Raw genomic sequence first — 9,437 nt, 5'->3', positions numbered from 1 at the left:
TTCATCCAGACTCCTTCATTTGCTGCTTCCAAAGCAGCTATGTATTCCGCTTCACACGTAGATCCCGCCACGACGCTTTGTTTAGAACTGCACCAACTAACAGCTCCACCGTTCAATGTAAACATGGATCCGGTTTGCGATTTAGAATCGTCCGGATCAGTGTCAAAGCTTGCATCAACGTAACCATTTATGATGAGCTCATTGTCACCTCCATAAACGAGAAACATATCCTTAGTCCTTTTCAGGTATTTCAGGATGTTCTTGACTGCTGTCCAGTGATCCACTCCTGGATTACTTTGGTACCTCCCTGCTAGACTTATAGCAAGGCACACATCAGGTCTGGTACATAGCATTGCATACATGATAGAGCCTATGGCTGAAGCATAGGGAACATCTTTCATCTTCTCTCTATCTTCTGCAGTGGTCGGGCATTGAGTCTTACTCAACTTCACACCTTGTAACACAGGCAAGAACCCTTTCTTTGCTTGATCCATTTTGAACTTCTTCAAAACTTTGTCAAGGTATGTGCTTTGTGAAAGTCCAATTAACCGTCTTGATCTATCTCTATAGATCTTGATGCCCAATGTATACGCAGCTTCACCGAGGTCTTTCATTGAAAAACTCTTATTCAAGTATCCCTTTATGCTATCCAGAAATTCTATATCATTTCCAATCAGCAATATGTCATCCACATATAATATCAGAAATGCTACAGAGCTCACACTCACTTTCTTGTAAATACAGGCTTCTCCAAAAGTCTGTACAAAACCAAATGCTTTGATCACACTATCAAAGCGTTTATTCTAACTCCGAGAGGCTTGCACCAGTCCATAAATGGATCGCTGGAGCTTGCACACTTTGTTAGCTCCCTTTGGATCGACAAAACCTTTCGGTTGCATCATATACAACTCTTCTTCCAGAAATCCATTCAGGAATGCAGTTTTGACATCCATTTGCCAAATTTCATAATCATAAAATGCGGCAATTGCTAACATGATTCGGACAGACTTAAGCATCGCTACGGGTGAGAAGGTCTCATCGTAGTCAATCCCTTGAACTTGTCGAAAACCTTTTGCAACAAGTCGAGCTTTATAGACAGTAACATTACCGTCAGCGTCAGTCTTCTTCTTGAAGATCCATTTATTCTAAATTGCTTGCCGATCATCGGGCAAGTCAACCAAAGTCCACACTTTGTTCTCATACATGGATCCCATCTCAGATTTCATGGCTTGAAGCCATTTTGCGGAATCTGGGCTCACCATCGCTTCTTCATAGTTTGTAGGTTCGTCATGGTATAGTAACATAACCTCCAGAACAGGATTACCGTACCACTCTGGTGCGGATCTTACTCTGGTTGACCTACGAGGTTCAGTAATAACTTGATCTGAAGTTCCATGATCATCATCATTAACTTCCTCACTAATTGGTATAGGCGTCGCAGAAACTGGTTTCTGCGATGAACTACTTTCCAATAAGGGAGCAGGTACAGTTACCTCATCAAGTTCCACTTTCCTCCCACTCACTTCTTTCGAGAGAAACTCCTTCTCCAGAAAAATTCTGAATTTAGCAACAAAAGTCTTACCTTCGGATCTGTGATAGAAGGTGTACCCAACAGTCTCCTTTGGGTATCCTATGAAGACACATTTCTCCGATTTGGGTTCGAGCTTATCAGGTTGAAGCTTTTTCACATAAGCATCGCAGCCCCAAACTTTAAGAAATGACAACTTTGGTTTCTTGTCAAACCACAGTTCATAAGGCGTCGTCTCAACGGATTTTGATGGTGCCCTATTTAACGTGAATGCGGCCGTCTCTAAAGCATAACCCTAAAACGATAGCGGTAAATCAGTAAGAGACATCATAGATTGCACCATATCTAGTAAAGTACGATTACGACGTTCGGACACACCATTACGCTGTGGTGTTCTGGGTGGCGTGAGTTGCGAAACTATTCCGCATTGTTTCAAATGAAGACCAAACTCATAACTCAAATATTCTCCTCCACGATCAGATCGTAGAAACTTTATTTTCTTGTTATGATGATTTTCAACTTCACTCTGAAATTCATTGAACTTTTCAAATGTTTCAGACTTATGTTTCATTAAGTAGATATACCCATATCTGCTTAAATCATCTGTGAAGGTGAGAAAATAATGATATCCGCCACGAGCCTCAACATTCATCGGACCACATACATCTGTATGTATGATTTTCAACAAATCTGTTGCTCTCTCCATAGTTCCGGAGAATGGCGTTTTAGTCATCTTTCCCATGAGGCACGGTTCGCAAGTACCAAGTGATTCATAATCAAGTGGTTCCAAAAGTACATCAGTATAGAGTTTCTTCATGCGCTTTACACCGATATGACCTAAACGGCAGTGCCATAAATAAGTTGCACTATCATTATCAACTCTGCATCTTTTGGCTTCAATACTATGAATATGTGTATCACCACTATCGAGATTCAACAAAAATAGACCACTCTTCAAGGGTGCATGACCATAAAAGATATTACTCATATAAATAGAACAACCATTATTCTCTGATTTAAATGAATAACCGTCTCGCATCAAACAAGATCCAGATATAATGTTCATGCTTAATGCTGGCACCAAATAACAATTATTTAGGTCTAAAACTAATCCCGAAGGTAGATGTAGAGGTAGCGTGCCGACCGTGATCACATCGACTTTGGAACCATTTCCCACGCGCATCGTCACCTCGTCCTTAGCCAATCTTCGCTTAATCCGTAGCCCCTGCTTCGAGTTGCAAATATTAGCAACAGAACCAGTATCAAATACCCAGGTGCTACTGCGAGCATTAGTAAGGTACACATCAATAACATGTATATCACATATACCTTTGTTCACCTTGCCATCCTTCTTATCCGCCAAATACTTGGGGCAGTTCCGCTTCCAGTGACCAGTCTGCTTGCAGTAGAAGCACTCAGTCTCAGGCTTAGGTCCAGACTTGGGTTTCTTCTCCTGAACAGCAACTTGCTTGCTGTTCTTCTTGAAGTTCCCCTTCTTCTTCCCTTTGCCCTTTTTCTTGAAACTGGTGGTCTTATTGACCATCAATACTTGATGCTTCTTTTTGATTTCTACCTCCACAGCCTTTAGCATTGCGAAGAGCTCGGGAATCGTCTTATCCATCCCTTGCATGTTATAGTTCATCACGAAGCTCTTGTAGCTTGGTGGCAGTGATTGAAGAATTCTGTCAATGACGCTATCATCCGGAAGATTAACTCCCAGTTGAATCAAGTGATTGTTATACCCAGACATTTTGAGTATATGCTCACTGACAGAACTATTCTCTTCCATCTTGCAGCTGTAGAACTTATTGGAGACTTCATATCTCTCAATCCGGGCATTTGCTTGAAATATTAACTTCAACTCCTGGAACATCTCATATGCTCCATGACGTTCAAAACGTCGTTGAAGACCCGGTTCTAAGCCGTAAAGCATGGCACACTGAACTATCGAGTAGTCATCAGCTTTGCTCTGCCAGACGTTCATAACATCTGGTGTTGCTCCTGCAGCAGGTCTGGCACCCAGCGGTGCTTCCAGGACGTAATTCTTCTGTGCAGCAATGAGGATAATCCTCAAGTTACGGACCCAGTCCGTGTAATTGCTACCATCATCTTTCAACTTTGCTTTCTCAAGGAACGCATTAAAATTCAACAGAACAACAGCACGAGCCATCTATCTACAATCAACATAGACAAGCAAGATACTATCAGGTACTAAGTTCATGATAAATGTAAGTTCAATTAATCATATTACTTAAGAACTCCCACTTAGATAGACATCCCTCTAATCCTCTAAGTGATCACGTGATCCATATCAACTAAACCATGTCCGATCATCACGTGAGATGGAGTAGTTTCAACGGTGAACATCACTATGTTGATCATATCCACTATATGATTCACGCTCGACCTTTCGGTCTCCGTGTTCCGAGGCCATATCTGTTATGCTAGGCTCGTCAAGCTTAACCTGAGTATTCCGCGTGTGCAACTGTTTTGCACCCGTTGTATTTGAACGTAGAGCCTATCACATCCGATCATCACGTGGTGTCTCAGCACGAAGAACTTTCGCAATGGTGCATACTCAGGGAGAACACTTATACTTTGATAATTTAGTGAGGGATCATCTTATAATGCTACCGTCAATCAAAGCAAGACAAGATGCATAAAAGATAAACATCACATGCAATCAATATAAGTGATATGATATGGCCATCATCATATTGTGCTTGTGATCTCCATCTCCGAAGCACCGTCATGATCACCATCGTCACCGGCGCGACACCTTGATCTCCATCGTAGCATCGTTGTCGTCTCGCCAATCTTATGCTTCTACGACTATCGCTACCGCTTAGTGATAAAGTAAAGCATTACAGGGCGATTGCATTGCATACAATAAAGCGACAACCATATGGCTCCTGCCAGTTGCCGATAACTCAGTTACAAAACATGCTCATCTCATACAATAAAATTTAGCATCATGTCTTGACCATATCACATCACAACATGCCCTGCAAAAACAAGTTAGACGTCCTCTACTTTGTTGTTGCAAGTTTTACGTGGCTGCTACGGGCTTAGCAAGAACCGTTCTCACCTACGCATCAAAACCACAATGATAGTTTGTCAAGTTGGTGTTGTTTTAACCTTCGCAAGGACCGGGCGTAGCCACACTCGGTTTAACTAAGGTTGGAGAAACTAACACCCGCCAGCCACCTCTGTGCAAAGCACGTCGGAAGAACCAGTCTCGCGTAAGCGTACGCGTAATGTCGGTCCGGGCCGCTTCATCCAACAATACCGCCGAACCAAAGTATGATATGCTGGTAAGCAGTATGACTTGTATCGCCCACAACTCACTTGTGTTCTACTCGTGCATATAACATCAACGCATAAAACCTGGCTCGGATGCCACTGTTGGGGAACGTAGTAATTTCAAAAAAAAATCCTACGCACACGCAAGATCATGGTGATGCATAGCAACGAGAGGGGAGAGTGTTGTCCACGTACCCTCGTAGACCGAAAGCGGAAGCGTTAGCACAACGCGGTTGATGTAGTCGTACGTCTTCACGATCCGACCGATCAAGTACCGAACGCACGGCACCTCCGAGTTCAGCACACGTTCAGCCCGATGACGTCCCTCGAACTCTGATCCAGCCGAGTGTTGAGGGAGATTTCGTCAGCACGACGGCGTGGTGACGATGATGATGTTCTACCAATGCAGGGCTTCGCCTAAGCACCGCTACAGTATTATCGAGGTGGACTATGGTGGAGGGGGGCACCGCACACGGCTAAAATATCAAACGATCAATTGTTGTGTCTATGGGGTGCCCCCTGCCCCCGTATATAAAGGAGCAAGGGGAGGAGGCGGCCGGCCAGGGAGAGGCGCGCCAAGGGGTAGGAAAGGAAAGGGAGAGGAGGAGAAGGAAAGAGGGGGCCGGCCCCCCTTGCCCTAAACCAATTCGGTTTGGGCCTTGGGGGGGCGCGCCCCACACTCCCCTTGCTCCCTCTATTTCCACTAAGGCCCATGTAGGCCCATTAAGCCCCGGGGGGTTCCGGTAACCCCCGGTACTCCGGTAAAATCCCGATTTCACCCGGAACACTTCCGATATCCAAATATAGGCTTCCAGTATATCAATCTTTATGTCTCGACCATTTCGAGACTCCTCGTCATGTCCGTGATCACATCCGGGACTCCGAACAACCTTCGGTACATCAAAACATATAAACTCATAATATAACTGTCATCGAAATGTTAAGCGTGCGGACCCTACGGGTTCAAGAATTATGTAGACATGACCGAGACACGTCTCCGGTCAATAACCAATAGCGGAACCTGGATGCTCATATTGGCTCCCACATATTCTACGAAGATCTTTATCGGTCAGACCGCATAACAACATACGTTGTTCCCTTTGTCATCGGTATGTTACTTGCCCGAGATTCGATCGTCGGTATTTCAATACCTAGTTCAATCTCGTTACTGGCAAGTCTCTTTACTCGTTCCGTAATACATCACCCCGCAACAAACTCATTAGTTGCAATGCTTGCAAGGCTTAAGTGATGTGCATTACCGAGAGGGCCCAGAGATACCTCTCCGACAATCGGAGTGACAAATCCTAATCTCGAAATACGCCAACCCAACAAGTACCTGCGGAGACACCTGTAGAGCACCTTTATAATCACCCAGTTACGTTGTGACGTTTGGTAGCACACAAAGTGTTCCTCCGGTAAACGGGAGTTGCATAATCTCATAGTCATAGGAACATGTATAAGTCATGAAGAAAGCAATAGCAACATACTAAACGATCGAGTGCTAAGCTAACGGAATGGGTCAAGTCAATCACATCATTCTCCTAATGATGTGATCCCGTTAATCAAATGACAACTCATGTCTATGGCTAGGAAACATAACCATCTTTGATCAACGAGCTAGTCAAGTAGAGGCATACTAGTGACACTATGTTTGTCTATGTATTCACACATGTATTATGTTTCCGGTTAATACAATTCTAGCATGAATAATAAACATTTATCATGATATAAGGAAATAAATAATAACTTTATTATTGCCTCTAGGGCATATTTCCTTCAACTACGAATACCTTTGATATCTTTAGGACATGGCATTTTCTCAATTGCATCAACCTTAGCATTGTCCACTTCAATACCTCTTTCAGAAATTTTATGACCCAAGACAATGCCTTCATTAACCATAAAGTGGCACTTCTCCCAATTCAAGACAAGATTTGTTTTTTCACATCTGTGCAAAACACGATCAAGATTGCTTAAACAATCATCAAAAGACTTCCCATAAACATAAAAGTCATCCATGAAAACCTCAACAATCTTTTCACAAAATTCAGAGAATATAGCAGTCATACATCTTTGAAAGGTAGCAGGTGCATTACATAAACCAAAAGGCATACGTTTATAAGCATAGGTTCCAAAAGGACAAGTAAAAGTAGTCTTTTCTTGATCAGGTTGAGAAACAGGTATTTGTGAACAGCCAGAATATCCATCACGGAGCAAAAGTGTGTGTACTTAGATAATCTTTCAAGCATTTGATCAATAAAAGGCAAAGGGTAATGATATTTTCTAGTTGCTTTGTTTAATTTCCTGTAATCAATTACCATTCTATAGCATGTAACAATTCTTTATGGAATAAGTTCATTCTTATCATTAGGAACAACAGTAATACCTCCTTTCTTAGGAACACAATGAACAGGACTTACCCATCTACTGTCGGCTATAGGATAGATTATACCTGCTTCCAGAAGTTTCAATATTTCCGTTCTTACCACTTCTTTCATCTTCGGGTTTAACCGACGTTGGTGATCAACAACGGGTTTAGCATCAGGTTCCATATTAATTTTGTGCTGACATAGAGTGGGACTAATGCCCTTTAAATCATCAAGAGTGTATCCAATAGCAGCTCGGTGCTTCCTTAGAACTTTCAATAATCTTTCTTCTTCATGTTCTGAAAGGTTAGCACTAATAATAACAGGATATATCTTCTTTTCATCAAGATAAGCATATTTCAAAGTGTCTGGTAATTGTTTTAATTCAAAGACAGGATCACCTTTAGGTGGAGGAGGACCTCCTAGAGTTTCAATAGGCAAATTGTGTTTAAGCAGAGGACGTTGTTCAAAGAAAATTTTATCTATTTCATTTCTTCCATGCATATGAAAATCATTTTCATGGTCTAGCAAATACTGTTCTAAAGGATCAGTAGGTGGTACAGCAATAGAAACAAGACCAATTAATTCATCCTTACTAGGCAATTCTTTTTCATGAAGCTTTCTACTAAACTTGGAAAAATTAAACTCATGAGACTCATTACCAAAACTAACACCGACAGTTTGCTTCTCACAATCTATTCTAGCATTAACGATGTTCAAGAAAGGTCTACCAAAGATAATGGGACAAAAGTCATCTTGTGGGGAACCAAGAACAAGAAAATCAGTAGGGTATTTAATTTTCCCACACAAGACTTCAACATCTCTAACAATCCCAATCGGTGATATTGTGTCTCTATTAGCAAGTTTAATAGTAACATCTATGTCTTCTATTTCTGCGGGTGCTATGTCATTCATAATTTCTTGATATAAGGTGTAAGGAATAGCACTCACACTAGCACCTATGTCACATAAACCATGATAACCACTGTTCAAAAAATCTTCCGATTCAACGATTAATCTTCCGATTTATCGCTAATCAGGGGGTGACCGATAAGATTATGCCTTATCATTGTTGTTTATCTTTTGGACCGATTTATCGCTCTAACAAGCAATTTATGGGGAATCTACTGATAAATTAGACCTATTCATAGCACTATGTTTGCAAAAGCTATGTTTATTTATGTTTTGTGGACCTTGTTACGCAATATGTACCGTTGTCCTATTTTGTTTGTCATTATACGAGGATTCAAAGGCTAGGATTCAAGGTAAAACTTCTGTCCAATATTTTTTTGGTGTTGAATATAGTGTATTTTAGTGTTGGGAACCTCATATTTGCAAAAAATATATCCGATTAATAGTCGACCGATAAAATTGATTAATCGGCCGATTTCAGATTGGTCTCTAATCCATAGCTGACCAAGACGATAACGATAAGCGATATCCTCAACATTGATGATAACAGTGATCTCCTATTTTAACTTAGATGACAGGCATGCCAACAACAGGTCTATGTTTATCTTTTTTATCAGGTTTGGCAATTCTAGCAGCTTCTTCACAGAAGTAAATAACATGCCCATCCATATCTTCTTCTAAGAGATCTTTAACCATAGCAATGCTAGGTTCTACTTTGATTTGTTCATCAGGTTTACGTGTTCTAATATATCTTTTATTAACCATAGTTGAAACTTTAGCATGTTCCTTTATCCTAACAGGAAAAGGTGGTTTCTCAATATAAGCAGAGGGAACAACTGGATCAACATTATAAAGTATAGTTTCTTCTTTAACTGGTATCGGTTCTTTAATTTGTTCTTTAATAGGTGGGTGATATTTAAACCACTTCTCTTTAGGGGGATCAACATGAGTAGCAAATGATTCAAAAAAGGAGGCTACTATCTCAGATTCAAGTCCATATTTAGTGCTAAACTTTTGAAAAGCATCGGTATCCATAAAAGATTTAACACAATCATACTTAAGCTTAATACCTGAATCTTTACCTTTGTCGAATTCCCAATCTTCAGAGTTGCGTTTAATTCTTTCCAAAAGATCCCACCGGAATTCAATAGTCTTCTTCATAAAAGAACCAACACAAGAAGTGTCAAACATGGTTTGATCATTACGAGAAAGTCGAGCATAAAAATTCTGGATAATAATTTCTCTTGAGAGATCATGATTGGGGCATGAATATAACATTAACTTAAGCCTCCCCCAAGCTAGAGCGATACTTTCTCCTTCACGAGGCC

The sequence above is a fragment of the Aegilops tauschii genome, chromosome 5, assembly GCF_002575655.3.
Source record: "Aegilops tauschii subsp. strangulata cultivar AL8/78 chromosome 5, Aet v6.0, whole genome shotgun sequence".
In the NCBI taxonomy this organism is placed as follows: Eukaryota; Viridiplantae; Streptophyta; class Magnoliopsida; order Poales; family Poaceae; genus Aegilops; species Aegilops tauschii.
Note: the sequence above shows the minus strand (reverse complement) of the source record.